This window comes from Patagioenas fasciata, chromosome 4, assembly GCF_037038585.1.
Source record: "Patagioenas fasciata isolate bPatFas1 chromosome 4, bPatFas1.hap1, whole genome shotgun sequence".
NCBI classification, from domain to species: Eukaryota; Metazoa; Chordata; class Aves; order Columbiformes; family Columbidae; genus Patagioenas; species Patagioenas fasciata.
Genome location: NC_092523.1, coordinates 1,387,211 through 1,403,169, shown reverse-complemented (window position 1 = coordinate 1,403,169; position 15,959 = coordinate 1,387,211).

The following is a 15,959-nucleotide window of genomic DNA, read 5'->3' as shown; positions in this document are numbered from 1 at the left end:
AGCCTCCAGTTCCCTTACAGCTGGTACATGGTGTATCAGAAAGCCCGTGGATGGTGACCCACCTCTAGTCTCCTGGATGCTTTTATTTTACAGGTGGTTGCCATTACTTCTGGAGAGCAAGACTTTTTTATATCATGGGTGAATTTGGCACTCTGGCAAGGCCTCCATCAACCCCATATTTAATGCAAAGAGTTCAGTAGTAGGAAGAGCAACAGGTCCATCTACCCTCAGAGGTGGAACTCTCATTTGAGAAGGATGTAGCAAGACATTCTTGCAGATGTAGACGACCTTCTCACCCCAGGGGCAAACAGGACAGGATCTTGGCAGTGATGGGCCACCCCACACTTGTCTTTGAGAGCACTAATTTCATGATGCCTTGGATAGAAGTGGGGCAAGTGTTGACCAGCTTGCTGCTGTCATTCACTCTTCAAAGACATTCCATGCTCCTCCAGAAGTCATGCAGGAGGCAAAAGGACACATTTTTCCCCACATCTGGCCACTTTCTAGTTTGCATTTCTTTTTATTCCTATGGCCTTTTTTCTTAATATGGTTCCCCTTGTTATTTTCCACCCATGTTTGTCCTCACCATGAGGAACAGAACTGCTTCTTCCCTACCCTGAAATGCAAGCGAATTGGACACTCTGTTCCAGAGAAAGCCCTGGGGGGCAGCAGGACATTATTTTAGTATTGTTTACGCTTCTGATCATCAGGTCCAGCAAACGCCCACAGGCTGGAAACCCATCCTAATTGTTGTGAGTTGTTTTGTTTTTTTCCCCTGGTGGAAAAAAATCTGTTAGTTATTAATCATCACCCAAACCTTGGTTTTCAGCAGTGCTGAGATGTCTATATTGCATCCAAAGGGCAAGGGACTTCATGAGAGGAGGCTCTATCATGAGGATGCAACAAGAACCTGGCTCCAAGAGCTATTTAAGTAGCTCAGCTCCTTAAAGTGCCCTGCCACACCGTTCTCCATAGATAAAGCCACTCTTGGCCACAATGGTCCCAAAGGGACATTCCCACCCTCCAGAAAACCCTGAACTAGCTTCTCCTCATCCTTCCAAAACCCAGTAAAACAAAGTCATTATTTATAACATAATATAAGCTGGAGACTAAATAATAAAGCACTAATCTAGCCATTGGCACACAAGATTCTGTTATCCTTTCTCGTGTATTCTCATTTAATCATTTTTCTATTTAGTCATGCATTCCTGTACACACATTATCTGTTATCGTTGTATATTTACCAGTCCAGATCTACACAAACACACACACTGTCAATGTGTATCCTGCCAGTCTTTGCAACAGCAATAGCCATGATTTGATTCGATGCTATCCAACCTCACTGTAAAATATTAAAAAATACAGAAAATACTTAAGGTTTTATACACTGAAAGCACTGTCCAGGCTTCCTTCCTGTAGCATATACATAATGTAGAAGGAAATGGGACCTACTGTTGGTTTAAATGCATTTCTGAACTGCTGTTTGGAGCTACTGCAGAAGAAGCTGTTTTTCACAAGGAGATGCAAAAGTAACCTGCTCTTCTAGTTGCACAGACGTTTCAGCAGGGCCTGTTGTGATAGGACAAGGGGCGATGGTTTTAAACTAAAGGAGGAAGATTCAGGCTGGGCATGAGGAAGAAATTGTTGGCCCTGAGGGTGGTGAGAGCCTGGCCCAGGTTGGCCAGAGAGGTGATGGATGAACCATCCCTGGAGACATCCCAGGCCAGGCTGGACGAGGCTCTGAGCAACCTGAGCTGGTGAAGATGTCCCTGCCCATGGCAGGGGTGGCACTGGATAAGCTTTAAAGTTCCCTTCTAACCCAAACCCTTCTGTGATTCTATGGTTCCTTCGCTGAGGTGCCCCTAAGAAGACATCAAAAACAATGTCTCCTAGAAGGAAGCAGGGACATTTTTTCCTCCTTTCTCTAGTCGCACCCTGATTTTGGGAGAAATGCAGATCGAAGAAGGGCAGGTTAGGCTGGAGGTCTTGTACCTGTTGTTATCTACATCCACAACCTTCCATCCCCACAGTATCTGCAAAATAAGATGCCTGCGTCCACCCTCGAATCACTAAAACAACCATTCCTCCCTGTGGAATACAAGTGACCATGCTCTGGTACTTCCAGCAGACACATCCTATCATCCTAAATGGCCTCCAGCTGAAATATAGCTCTGTCTCTGAAAGAGGGCCCAGAGCTGCACAGCTCTGTGCACTAAACCCTGACACATTGCTGGAAAGGTCCCCCTCACGGCTCTTCCAAGAATAACAAACCTTTGCAATGTGCTCTCGTATATCATCAACAATTAAGGACGGTAACAATCCAAACAGCCATCTCTCCAGGGATGGAGGGAGGGAAAGAAGACTTATTAGGCCCTTGAAGAAATGTAAACCCATCACTGTGCTGGCTTTGGAGTTTCTGCCTGGCTTTGAGAGGCTTCGTGTGACCAGGATGCCTGGTCTCCTCAACTGCAGCGTGACTCTTGAGGGGAGCTGATGGTGCACCCAAAATCTGGCAAGAACGGAGCCTCCTTGGAGAGAAATGTTGAGATCAGAGTTTGTGGCATCTCACGCTTCCTCCCCTTCTGTTTTTTTGGACCTTGGTCGGCATTGATCTCCATCCAGCCCATGCTGTGGAGAAGGTGCAGTGTGTGCACTAGACAGCACCATGGGGCTCTTCGGTTCACCCACATATTGGGCTGCTCTTCCCAAATCCCCCAAGCCAGGTTCAGGGCACAAGCAGGGCCGCGTCATTTGCAATTACTTAGAAGCAGCTAATTCTGCCCCAGGACAGCTGAATGGGTGCAACCACCGCCTTCCCAGGCCTTGCCAGCCCAGATCTCCTGTGATGTGGTTTAACGGGAACAAGGAGCCTGCTGGGAACGGCTCCATGGTGTTGGCTCGTGGGGGTTCCAGGAGCAGAGCAGACAGACAGACTCTGGTTTTCAGCCACGCCTGAAGATCTGTCGGCTGCAAAAGGGGCTGGTTGGCTGGTTTCTTGGGTGGAATTGCTCCCATGGTTCCCCTGGAACAAGTGTTTCACCCTCACTGGAGGGGCCATAGCTTGTTCTCCTTCCTGTCCTAAGGACAGCTTGGCTGTGCCACGTGTGAAGGCATGGGACATCAGAGCCACAGCCCGAGGGCTGTGAGAACAATGTCACACCTCCCCAGCCAAACCATCCCTTCCATGTGGAAATAAGAGGAGAAAGCTCACGGAAATGGCTTGTCCCATCCTCTGCCCCTGCTCCTTCTCTCTTCCCAAGCACCTTGGGAGCTGCAGGAAACCTGTTGGATCTACTCGTAAGTCATCAGAGTAAAGGCGGGGGTTGGAAGTGGTTGCTCCACCATTTCACGTGTGTATTAACCTACCTAGGCTCAAGCGCTGGGAAAGATTTTGCAAACCACCCTTGATCTCCAAAGGAAAATATTGCATTTAGACCTCAAACACGTAGGATATGGCTCTGCTAAGGGCTGAACACCCACCACTCCAAGTGACCTGCCAGATCAGCTGTTGACCCATATACTCTAACTTTGCACCAAGGTATTATTTCGCTCGTTATGGCACAAATCCTGTGCCGTTGTGTACCATGGGGCAATACCCATCACAAGGACGTTCATCAGGCAGCTCCTTGCCAGCCACAGCTTCACAACTCCGCTCCGTGACGAACGCTTGTGAAGAACAACCACTGTTAACTTTGTGCTTCTTGGCAGGGTTTGGCTGACCAAGTGGTTCAATATTAATGACATTTCCTTCTTAGGTCCCCGTTGGACTTCCACGTGAGGCCAGGACCAGGCCCCAGGTTTCTTAGACCTGGCTCCTTGCCTACCTGCGCTGCTGGGCCAAGGCACGTTCTGAGCAGGCCTGGCGGAAAATTCTGGATGGGAGAATTTTCCATTGGCAAACGTTGCGTCAACGAAACCCAAATATTTTGCGGGCGTAGCTCAATTTCCGTGAAGTTCTTGACAAAAATTATCCAAAAACACCACCACCCCCCCTCCATCGCTGCAACTTTGAATTTGCCATTTCAAATTCCTCCTTTTCTGTAGGATTGTCAATGAACTTTATCTGATAAGGCAAAGACCACTGTGTGTAGACGTTGCTGCTTTGTGTAGTTTTGTTTTAACTTTTAGAAATTGCCTTCACTAACGGCTTTAATATTTCATAGTGTGGCGCTATTTTGACATAAAGCGTTTCTGTCTTGTTGAAATGAAATCTCCAGCATCGTCAAAATAAAGCAATCATGTACTTTTAAGCATAGATAATCCTGCAATGCTGAAACGCAACAAGTTGATGCAATTGAGAAGAAATATTTTAGCATTTCCAGCAAGAGATTTTTGGAAATGCCATTTCACAAGAAGTTTCAGATTTTCACTTCTGTGTTCCAATTTGGAATAAAAACAGAAGTAGAAATGCTGGCATTTCCCCGGGGAAGGAAATTCGATTTTCCAAAGAGTTTTAGTAATGAACTGGGTTAGAGGAAGACATTTTAAAACCTGTTATTAAAAATGATGGTTCAGCTAGTAAAAATGGTGTGAAAGGACTGGATTCAAATATAGATTTACAGGTTTTTTATGTTTCCCCTCTATAACTAACATTTTTTTGTAGATATATTTCACCTTCCTAACACTCCTTCTTTGTTAGAAGTACCAGACATTTTTGCTCTTAGATACTCTGATTAACCTGATCGACTCGACTGCGAGTTCTTAAACTTTCGTTGAGCTGAGACAATCACTGCTTTTATCTCAAAAATTAAAAAGAACATTTGTGTGAACACTAGTCTGTTTCTTTGTTAATTTTTCAAAATACATTATTGGATTCAATAAAAAGCATTGCCCCTTCCTCCAAGCTTTGCATAGTTGTTAATCTAAAACAAATGATGCAAGAAAAGAAGACTGTTTTTCTCCGTATTTGCAGAAGCGATGCTGAGGTTGCATCGCATAAAGCTACAATCCTAGTTTGAGACCATGAGAACAGCCGCACCAAGTCAAACGCGAGGTCTTACCCCGTTTCTGACAGTGACCAGCACCAGATACCTCGGAAAAGTGCCTGAAAAAGAAAGCAAGATTAGGGCAGTCCTGTGGGATCGCAATACCCCAGGCTTTGGGAGTTAACAATTTTGGAATTTACTAAGATTAAATTTACATCTGAACCATCATGCTTAATAACCACAGGCGGATTTATCCTCCCTAATTTATCTAAGATCTTTTAAATTCAGTGGACTGGGATATGTTAAAATAATTCAATTTGAATTATAATTCCTGGTTCCTTTTGTTTTAAAAGTTCATAGGAGAAAATGTTGCTTGTGGGGAAAAAAAAATGCCTCGTTTCAACTTTTTCATATTTTAAATGACTTTCCTTTTGTTCCTTCTATCCCAGTCCAATGAACTACACTTTAACCAAACAAGAATGTCTATATATTCAATTTAGATGAATAACCAATATTTGGATGCGTCTTTTAACTTCCTGATGTTTCATAATTGAGCTGGAAATGTGTGCTAGAGGCAGACCTTTTTTTGGTGAGAACACTGTTGTTTCTATCTCCCATCAAAACAGTAGAATTTCTTCATTGTGTTTGCCATAAATGCGTGTGTGTGTGCATTGGTGAGGGAATCCATTTCAGAAGAACAGTTTTATATTACACTGATGTAGTGCACCTACCCCATCCTCTCTCATCACAACAGATAATAGTGCGGGGAAGACAGCAAGGAAAAGAAAACGTTATTTTCTGCATAAATTGTTCTGTTTGTGTGTGCAGTCATAGGTAGGGCTGAAGATTTAGGTTCCCAATCCTAAAGAAGTCACTTAATGGAGAAAAGACCTCATAGAATGGAGAGATGTTAAAACCAGGAAGAAGTTCCAATGAAGATAAGAAGCTGGTAGGGGGGATTCTTGGTGAGAAAGTGATATCTAATTTGTCATCTCATTAAATCAAAAGCAAAAAAAAACCCAGCATGAACTATAATTTAGATTAAATTATTTTAGCATGTTCCAGGCAGCCTCTGATGCTTTTCTCTCCTGTTCATAAAATCAAGAGCAGTCACCATAAAATATGGGGACAGGTCTTTATTAACTATATGTGAAAATGAGTGCACATAAAGAATCTCTAAGGAAAACTCCTGAGTCTGGGCTAGCAGTCAAGCCTGGACCCTTAAATCTTAATAAACTAAGACGCAACTTCTTCTGGATGGGGATCAGGAAGAATCAAAGCCAATCGTCTTCTTCCTGGCTTGGTTCTTAAATATAGAACCAGCCTTTGCTTTGGGTTAGCAAGCCAATTTTCTAGCCTTAGATAAAATAAACCGTAAAGTTAACCCTGCAACACGTACTTCTGTAGCAGGGGAGAGCAGGGTTAATTGGCACGTTTGTTTGTTTGCTTATTTTTAATACAGACAGCTCCAGTGAGCCAAATTCATCCCAGATGTTACCCAGTTGACCTGCCAGGGGTTATTTTGCATTGACTTTAAAAGAGTTGGGCTGGGGTGAATTAATTCGCAGACCGGCCACCTTCTGTGCAATAGCTGCCAAGCTTCCTTGCTGCAGGGAAAGGGCTGCCTGGCCCTGTCCACTGCTGCCTCTGCTCAGAAAGGTGGCTTCATCCATCCCGTCAAGCATTGAAACACTTCACCCATAAAGGTGGTGGGTGCCCCATCCCTGGAGACATCCCAGGCCAGGCTGGACGGGGCTCTGAGCAACCTGAGCTGGTGAAGATGTCCCTGCTCATGGCAGGGGTGGCAGTGCGGGGCTGGGAAGGTCCCTTCAACCCAAACTGTTCAGTGATTCTATGATTCTAATCAGGGTACGGTCTTGTGCGCTGGCACACGAGTCTCCAGATCACAGAATCCCAGAGTGTCAGGGGTTGAAGGGCCCTGGAAAGCTCATCCAGTGCAATCCCCCCATGGAGCAGGAACACCCAGCTGAGGTTCCACAGGAAGGTGTCCAGGCGGGTTTGAATGTCTGCAGAGAAGGAGACTCCACAACCTCCCTGGGCAGCCTGGGCCAGGCTCTGACACCCTCACCCCCAACAAGTTGCTTCTCAAATTTCAGTGGAACCTCCTGTGTTCCAGTTTGCACCCGTTACCCCTTGTCCTGTCACTGGTTGTCACTGAGAAGAGCCTGGCTCCATCCTCCTGACACTGCCCCTTTCCATATTGATCCCCAGGAATGAGTCCCCCCTCAGTCTCCTCTTCTCCAGCTCCAGAGCCCCAGCTCCCTCAGTCTTTCCTCACACGGGAGATGCTCCACTCCCTCCAGCATCTTGGTGGCTGCGCTGGACTCTCTCCAGCAGTTCCCTGTCCTTCTGGAACTGAGGGGCCACAACTGGACACAATATTCCAGATATTTATTTTTCATGCTCTTTGGCCACCAGCACTTTTCCAGGCATCCCCACGCACAGTGAAGAAGATAGTGAGGGTAGTTCCTAACACACGGAATCACTTAGGTTAGGAAAGACCCTTAAGATCATCAAGTGCAACTGCTAGCCCAACACTACCAAGTCCACCACTACACAATATCCCCAAGCACCACGTCTACACATCTTTTGAACACCTCCAGGGGTGGTGACTCAAACACTTCCCTTGTCATCCTGTTTCAATGCTTGATGGGACAGATGAGGTTATCGTCTCAGGAGGAACAAGAGCTTAGCCATGAAGATGTAATCCTATCTAAGCAATTTCACATTGGGATTAAAGGACCAAATTAATTTTATTTATTAATATATACGCACCTTTGGGACTGTGGTATAACCAAGCTAACAGGATGGACAGACATTTCATGGATCTGAGGCTCAGCACAGTTAGATTTGACCCCAAACTTGCTCTTTCACCTGCAGTGCTGGTATCTCAGCGACCCATTGGATGAAGAGTCAATCTGGAAGTCATTCCCATAGAACAAGAGAATTCTAAATCTGTAAAGGAGCTAAGAAGGACAATGGACAGCTTTAGGGGTTGGGTGTAGTTGTATCCAGTCCGGGTTCAGGTTCAGTTCAAGACATAACAAAAACAAAACAAACACCCACGAAACTCAAGTTTTAGTTCAAATCAGAGTGTTGAAATTCAGAATTAGAACTATTCTTTTTTTGACTGTTCATTTACTTACTGACTTTAATGACAAAGATTTTCCGAGTACTTCTTTTTGTTGTCAAATAAGCGCAGGTTTTTTTAAGAGTACTTTGTTTTAGAGAAATAAAATAACATTTAATATATCCTCTGTCATACTGTGTGTCTGCAGCAAAACGACAAACCCAAGGACTGAAAATGTTCTTTCAGAACACACTTGTGCTGCTGGAACTGCCAGAACAACGTTTGCTGGTTGACACAGCTCAGGCATGATATTTTCATTATATTCCCAGTAGATTAATATGTCTTCTTTTCCTCATTAGGACATGGCTCATCTGCAAACGAATCAAAACTTGGCCCAGTCTTTTGGGGAGCTTTCCTGCTCTCATACATCTCTTCTTATTTAGAGATTTCATGAGCTCTAAGAAGACATTCCAGACCTTCATCTGATCTTTCAACTCTAGACACAGTTAACATCGATTCTGTGACACTGTCTTCTGCTTCTGTGTGAAATATTTCCATCTGCCTACTGATAGTAATGAAAACGATATTTTTTCCTTTGTATTTCCTTTTATGTGAGCAATTTTTCAAAGGAAAGCAGAAAAGTTTTGTGTTTCCCATTGTACAGTTAAAAAAAATCAAACCAGCATATAGTGAGTTTACAGCAACCTTCAGTTACTGAAAAATACTTGTTTGCATCTGAGTCTTCCCAAACAACTATGACACATTTAGTGCATCTTTGTCCTCTTCTGGCAGACAAAGCAGATGGTTTGAGCTCCTGAGCTCCAGGGGCCGTGCAAACGTGTCACTGAGTGCCAGCTCTATCAGAAATAAAGGAAATAACCATCAGCAAAGATGGAAATTAGAGCATATGAGAAGGGAAACTGAGGCACAACCACATGAACCAGAATAAATTAGTGGCACAGGTGGAGATGGGCACAAATATTCTTAATGCTCTGTCAACATAGAGGAGCTGGAGGCAGAAGACTTGTTGTGTAGGCAGGTGACGGTTTCTCCTGGATTTTTCACAGAATCACAGAATGGACTGGGTTGGAAAAGCCCTCAGAGCTCATCCAGTCCAACCCTTGGTCCAACTCCAGTCCATTGACCAGATCATGGCACTAAGTGCCATGGCCAATCTCAGTTTACAAACCTCCAGGGCCGGTGAGTCCAGCACCTCCCTGGGCAGCCATTCCAATGCTGACCACTCTCTCTGCACAGAATTGCTTTCTAATCTCCAGCCTCAATTTCCCCTGGCAGAGTTGAAGCCCATGCCCCCTTGTCCTATTGCTGAGTGCCTGGGAGAAGAGCCCAATCCCCCCTGGCTAGAACTGCCCTTCAGGTCGTTCTAGAGAGTGCTGAGCTCAGCTCTAAGCCTCCTCTGCTCCAGACTGAACAAGCCCAGCTCCCTCAGCCTCTCCCCATAGGGCTTGTGCTCAAGTCTCTTCCCCAGTCTTGTTGCTCTTCTCTGGACCCGCTCCAGCACTTCAATCTCTTTCCTGAGCTGAGGGGCCCAGAACTGAACACAACACTCCAGGTGTGGCCTCCCCAGTGCAGAGTACAGGGGAAGGATCACTGCCCTTGTCCTGCTGACCACGCTGGTTTGGATACAGGACAGGACACCATTGGCCTTCTTGGCCACCTGGGCACACTGTTGGCTCCTGTTGAGCTTCCATGCTGCCTGGAGGCCTCTAAACAAAATCTTAGTCCTGGGCTAATAGGGCTCTTTCCTGTAAGTCCGATGGGAAAAGACTGTATGTTTCAGGAAGAGAAGAAGGAAAAGCTTATGTGCTCCTCTCGATGTCGGTGCTGGGGCTTAAGTGAGCCAACATAAATGCATTTGGGCAACAGAGGGTTGATTGTTCCCATGGCCCCGCTGTTTGCTTAAGTGAGTGAATGTATGTTTTGGAGGGGAAGGTTTTGACAGTCCTGGTTAAAGACGTCATATGTTAAAGAGAGTTTGGATGTTACCTCCTTAGTCGCCTTACCTGTCACTAGGTCACCCTGCTATTTGTCAAGAGGAAAAACCTTTGTTTGCTAGGAAGTGGTCATGAGTTTGAGAAAAATCCTGCAAAACTGCTATTTGATTTTAATAGGAGGGGAAAGAGGGGCTCTATTTGCTGTTATGTCATCAACTGAACGCTTCCATCTCACAAAATCTCCTGGAACTTGCTCAAGACACACAATCGCAGTTAGGCTTTCAAGAAACGATCATCTGGTAGAATTTAGGGCAGCTTCCAGTGGTCTGGCTGCAGAGGAAGTGCTGTCTGGGTGCAAAAAAAGAGCAAAGGGAGCCTGTGTAGACAGGGAGAGAGCTCCTAAATATTCCTCCCTGGGAGACACAGGACCAGCTACAGCCTCTTTCTCACTATCTCGTGTTGTAAACCTGGAGGCTCCATCCTCTGCAAAACACCTTGAGATGCTGCAAGCACACGTCAGGAGGAGGACTGGTCAGACAGGCTGGAATTCTGGGGAAAGAGAGACAACCCAAAATCCAGATCACACAAGAAGGGGATTTCTTTCCATGGTGCTTCTTGTTTGTGCCAGTTGCCTTTGAATTCCTCCCAGCGGTTGGCTGGATGTGCTGGGATGCAGATGTGGTTCCTATAGGCAACAGGTTGCTCTTCACATTAACACATCGCTTAAGAGATCTACACATTCCCCACAAAGAGGGAGGACAACTGAGGAGGGAATGGTGCTGCAGTCACAACCTGCCCTTGGCCAGATGTGCAGCTGCTTCTCCTCCGTCCCAAATTATTCCCTTCATATTTGCATGGAAGAATAAATGTTTCAACCTATTTCAAGGTGTCAGCCAAGGAAAATAATGTATAGCCTGGCTCCTAATTCCACCCATGAAAGTGGATGGGCTGCTCTACCACATCTGGACTGTGGTGCATCGCCTACTGTAAAGATGTAAAACATAAACCTGGGGCAGAGTTAGTGCTCACTTAGTTATGAACGAACATTTGTTATTCCAGGAAGCTGGAGGAATTAATGTAAATCAATTGTAAAAATGACATTCTCTTGTACGGTTTGAACCAAAACCAGTGTCCTGGATATATAGGAATTCAGTGTAACCTGTTAATTATTTCTGTCTCTTAGAAAAATTCACATCTCTGCCTCAACAAAGGACACTCTGGAGAGGTGGTGTGGACAAGGCTGCGAGCACTTTAGAAAGCAAAGGTAGGACAAGTGGCCCAGGATCCCTCTATCCATCTATCACTTCCATTGTTCCTATGTGCTTGTGCACATCAGAGTGACCTCACCTTTTTATTTACTTATTCATCCGAAAGTCAGGGATGGTATCACCCTGTAGGTTGAGACACTCAAATTTAAAACACATATGTGTCTACAGGTGAGCAGGGTATTCATCCTCCCTTCCTGGTCAATGGAGATCAACACTGTGGCTCATTTGTCTGAATGTCCAGCATTGTTTGAGATTTTCTGGTGTATTCAGGACATCCCTATGGAGTTGACAGATGCAACACAATCATGAGTAAGAGATTGTGATCTTTCTGCTGTGACTACTACAGGAAAGGAAGGGTTTCCTAGGGTGTCTCAAATGGCAATAAATGTTTATGTTTAGCCACTAACTACTGTGCATGGTCTGAACTGATGAGTTCATAATTGTTTAGAAAACTCAGTTAAGTTAAGCCTCTTTAATTTTGGTCTCTTAATCTGCATCCAGATGATAGTTTGGCATTTAATCTTAGCTAATAATTTAAATGGAGGTGGCGTAGAGCTATGAGCCTGCAGGCAGCCTCCGACGCAGCTACCTCTGGATGGGATGAAGCACCTTCTATAATCACCGACTTCTTTCTGTTGAACAAAGACAGACCCACAGCGACTGGTTGAGACTAGAAACCTGGTTGAAACTAGATTAATTTATACCCAGCTTGATTAAACTGAGATGGAGCTTCATTCTCCATCTGCACTTCAGCACCTCCAAGTCAGGAAAGGCAGCAACAAGTTAATTATTTTCAGCATTTGCTTTGGAATTTGGTGCGAAAAAAATGTCCCTTTTGAAGTGGAATTGTGACAAGAGACCCTTCCAGGAAAAAATTCATGCAATGCCAGTGGGACTGATAAGTGTCAGAAATCCCCATCAGTAACATGACATCAGTAGAAAAGGCCGTGACAAAACCCTGATAGTGGTATTTCTGAGAGGCAGGGTCTACAACTTAAAAGCACAGGAAAGTAGCCAAACAACACAGAACAACAGTATTCACTTAGAAATATCTCCAGAAAGAGATGTCTTGGACAGAATCCAAAGGGAACACATACAACTCCCATAAAACTGCCGGATTAGAAAAGAGTATTTCACATTGAAGGTCTTGATGAGAAGAGAGACAGAAAACAGCGAGGTGTCCTGGGACTGCTGTCTGGATAGGGCCTTGCAAACAGAAAACTCTGCCCAGCCCTCAAAACAAACCCAAAATATGGGGTGGAAAAGGGAGTGACCAGGAGATGCTCAGCGTGCAGAATGCGAAAGAGCAGAGTCACAAAGCAAGGCTTATAGAGATATACAGTTAGTAATCAGTATATAGAGAGTGTACAGAGGAGTTTGACTTCAGCCCAGGCAGCGGGGTGTGCTCGTGGTGAATGGAAATCACCAGCTTTTTGCCACGAAATGCCAGAAATTTCATCATCGTGTAGAAACGGTCGCGCTGCAGCAACTGAAACTGCTCCCAAATTCACACCTCTGATGTCTGCTTTACTGAGACCTCAACGTTTGACCTTCCCGCTCCTTGGGGAAAGAACACAAGAGAAATCTCCCCAGCAATTCCTCTCTTGCACAGCACCAAAGTGCAAAGCCACGGGGAGATTCACGGGAATGCACTGCACTACTGCTCGTACCAGCATTGAGAAATACGTTATCAGAAATAGCGAAATTAGCTTTGCGATGATACAAACAGCCTTTTCTTGAAGAAACGACAAAGTCATGAGGCTCTGCGTAAAACCACAAGTTCCGCTGGCACTGGGAGAAGTCTGGAAGGGAACGAATATCAGAGTTACCGTACAGTATCAGCTGTGCTAAAAGGGACCGAGCAGCGAGTCCAAGGAATGTGCAGCCAGAAGTTCTGAGAAGGAGTCAGGAGGGACACAATGTGCTGTGCAAAAGGCAGGAGGAAGCACATTTTATCATCTCGAGTAAGTCTACAGGTTGAGGCGATGGTCTGGATTGCTGCATCTCAGTACCCGAGATGGTAAAGCAAGGAGATTTTATTTCCTCCTGCCATATCCTTCAGCATGTAGGCGCAGGTTTCTTTAAAGGCTTAGCAAACTGCTAGATGCAATGTTAGACGTTATCAATGTTTAATTTTAGGGGTTTTTGATTTCTTCTGAAGTGATTCTTCCAAGCTCTACATCCCTGTTCTTGCAAGGAATCTGCCCCACATGCAACGGCTGCCCAAACCCTTCATCCTGCTCACAGACAGCAGTGTGGACCAGAGAAAACATGAAGAATACATAATAATTGGTATTACGTGCACACACCTTACCCAGGGACCAGGATAATAACCCAAAATGCATATAACTTGCTGATCGGATAATGTCTAAGGTGAATGAAGACAGCAAGATTGCCATCTCATGATACTGAATTTCCTACACTGAAAAATTCCTGGATAGGCAATGAGGAGACTGGCTGGGCCCGTTGGGGTCAGTTTTATCCAAGGGTTAAGACCTACATGTTCCAAGGTCCAAGGAGAGCTGAAGGGCTCCAGTCAGTGCAGCAGGCGCCAGCTTGGTATCTTGTCCTATAAAGTGATTTTTTACCTCTGCTGTAGCCACATCAAAATTTTGCAAACGCCACAGAAAACAAGCTCTTTGTGTGTCTGCTGCCTCCTGCCAGATTGACCAAAAAAGGGTTTCCTTCCCGCATCAGAACAATCAAAATAAATAACAGACAGGTTGGTGGGCTGATAGACACCAAAACCCCCTGAGATTTCATGCCAACATGCAAGAATCATGCTGAGAGATGCCGATATGAGGTACCTGTGCTGCCAGCTGCAAACTTGTGGGAACATCCCATGAGGGCTAACATGGCATGGCTGTTATCTATGGGAAATTCCTGGTACCTGAGGACCACTCCTTGAAGAGGTTGTGTCCACTCTTGGTGACACCACATGTGTACTTAAATGAAGCAGCCGACACTCTGGATGGGCTACAGAGGTTAAACCTGGATAAACCTCCTCAATGCTGTTTGAATGCTGTTTTCTTGCCTTTTCCTTATCATCTTTTATCACATGAGGCTTCACAGAGACGCTCTGGGATGGTGTAATCAGCTCCTGCCCCATCTATCCCAGCACCAAGGTCCTCATGACACCCCTTGGTCACCGGTTGCTGGTGGGGAGAAGATCCCAGAGAATCATAGAATCATAAAATTCTGTGCAGAGCTGCAGAACAGCACAGGGACCCTGGGGTCAAGCGATAACCACACTGAAAGGAGAGTTAACCCTGGCAAGCAGCACAACAGCCCTTCTTCCATTTCCAGGCTATCACCACGCTTAAGTGAATCACAGAAACCCAGAGTGTCAGGGGTTGAAGGGACCTGGAAAGCTCACCCAGTGCAATCCCCCCATGGAGCAGGAACACCCAGCTGAGGTTCCACAGGAAGGGGTCCAGGCGGGTTTGAATGTCTGCAGAGAAGGAGACTCCACAACCTCCCTGGGCAGCCTGGGCCAGGCTCCGACACCCTCACCCCCAACAAGTTGCTTCTCCAATTTCAGTGGAACCTTTTGTCTTCCAGTTTGCACCCATTGCCCCTTGTCCTGTCACTGGTTGTCACCCAGAAGAGCCTGGCTCCATCCTCCTGACACTCCCCCTTTCCATATTGATCCCCAGGAATGAGTCCCCCCTCAGTCTCCTCTTCTCCAGCTCCAGAGCCCCAGCTCCCTCAGCCTTTCCTCACACGGGAGATGCTCCACTCCCTTCAGCATCTTGGTGGCTGCGCTGGACTCTCTGCAGCAGTTCCCTGTCCTTCTGGAACTGAGGGGCCACAACTGGACACAATATTCCAGGTGTGGTCTCCCCAGGGCAGAGCAGAGGGGCAGGAGAACCTCTCTGACCCACTGACCACCTGAAGGTGTTGTTACATGTTCCCCTTGCTTTCCCTTTCTGTTTTATTTTTTTTAAGTGAGGTCACCAGCTGCTCCCCTCCGATGTGACTCATCCCGCCCTGCGCAGACATTGATGTGGTTGCAGAAACTGAAGGCGTGATAGATGACAGAGTTGAAAGAAAACACAGAGGGTGCTGGGTTTGCCTATTTATAGCGGACAGTTCAGAGCCTGCCACTTAAATATACATTCCTGATAAGTGAATAATCTCTGGCAGGGCATAAAAATAGCTCTGTGGCTCCAACCATAATTACACGGTCATGGTTCAGTAACCTGGCCCGTATCAAGGAGACTACAACTGTCACTGATGGGAAAGGACAGGAGGAGTGAGGAGAAAGAGGACAATTTAAAGTTCAGGGTAAAAATACAGTGGTTTTAATGCTAAATATATGACATAAAGCTGCAGGGACTGGGCTCAGGAATGGTGCAAGAAGTAGTCTTCTGGATTTGGGGGCTGAGGAGGGACAGAGAGAGGTTGGATGCTTTACGTCCTGCTCCAAGGAAGACAACCTGCTTCTCTCTCCACAGAAAACATTGGACTTTCTTGACCTCTGCTTGGCCAAAGAGCTTAGGGACAGTTGGTGGAGGAATCAAGTGCATCTCCTAATAGCCCCTGACTGGAAAGAATGGAAGGAGATGTCAAGCCAGCTCAGCCCCAAGGTCCAATCTGCCCAATATCCTGCCTCCGGCAGCTGTAAGACCCTGGTGTTTTTTGAGGATGGCATAAGATATCTGCAGAAGAGAGATATGGGTGTATCAGCCCTCTATGTCAATCCCTATACTTAGAAATT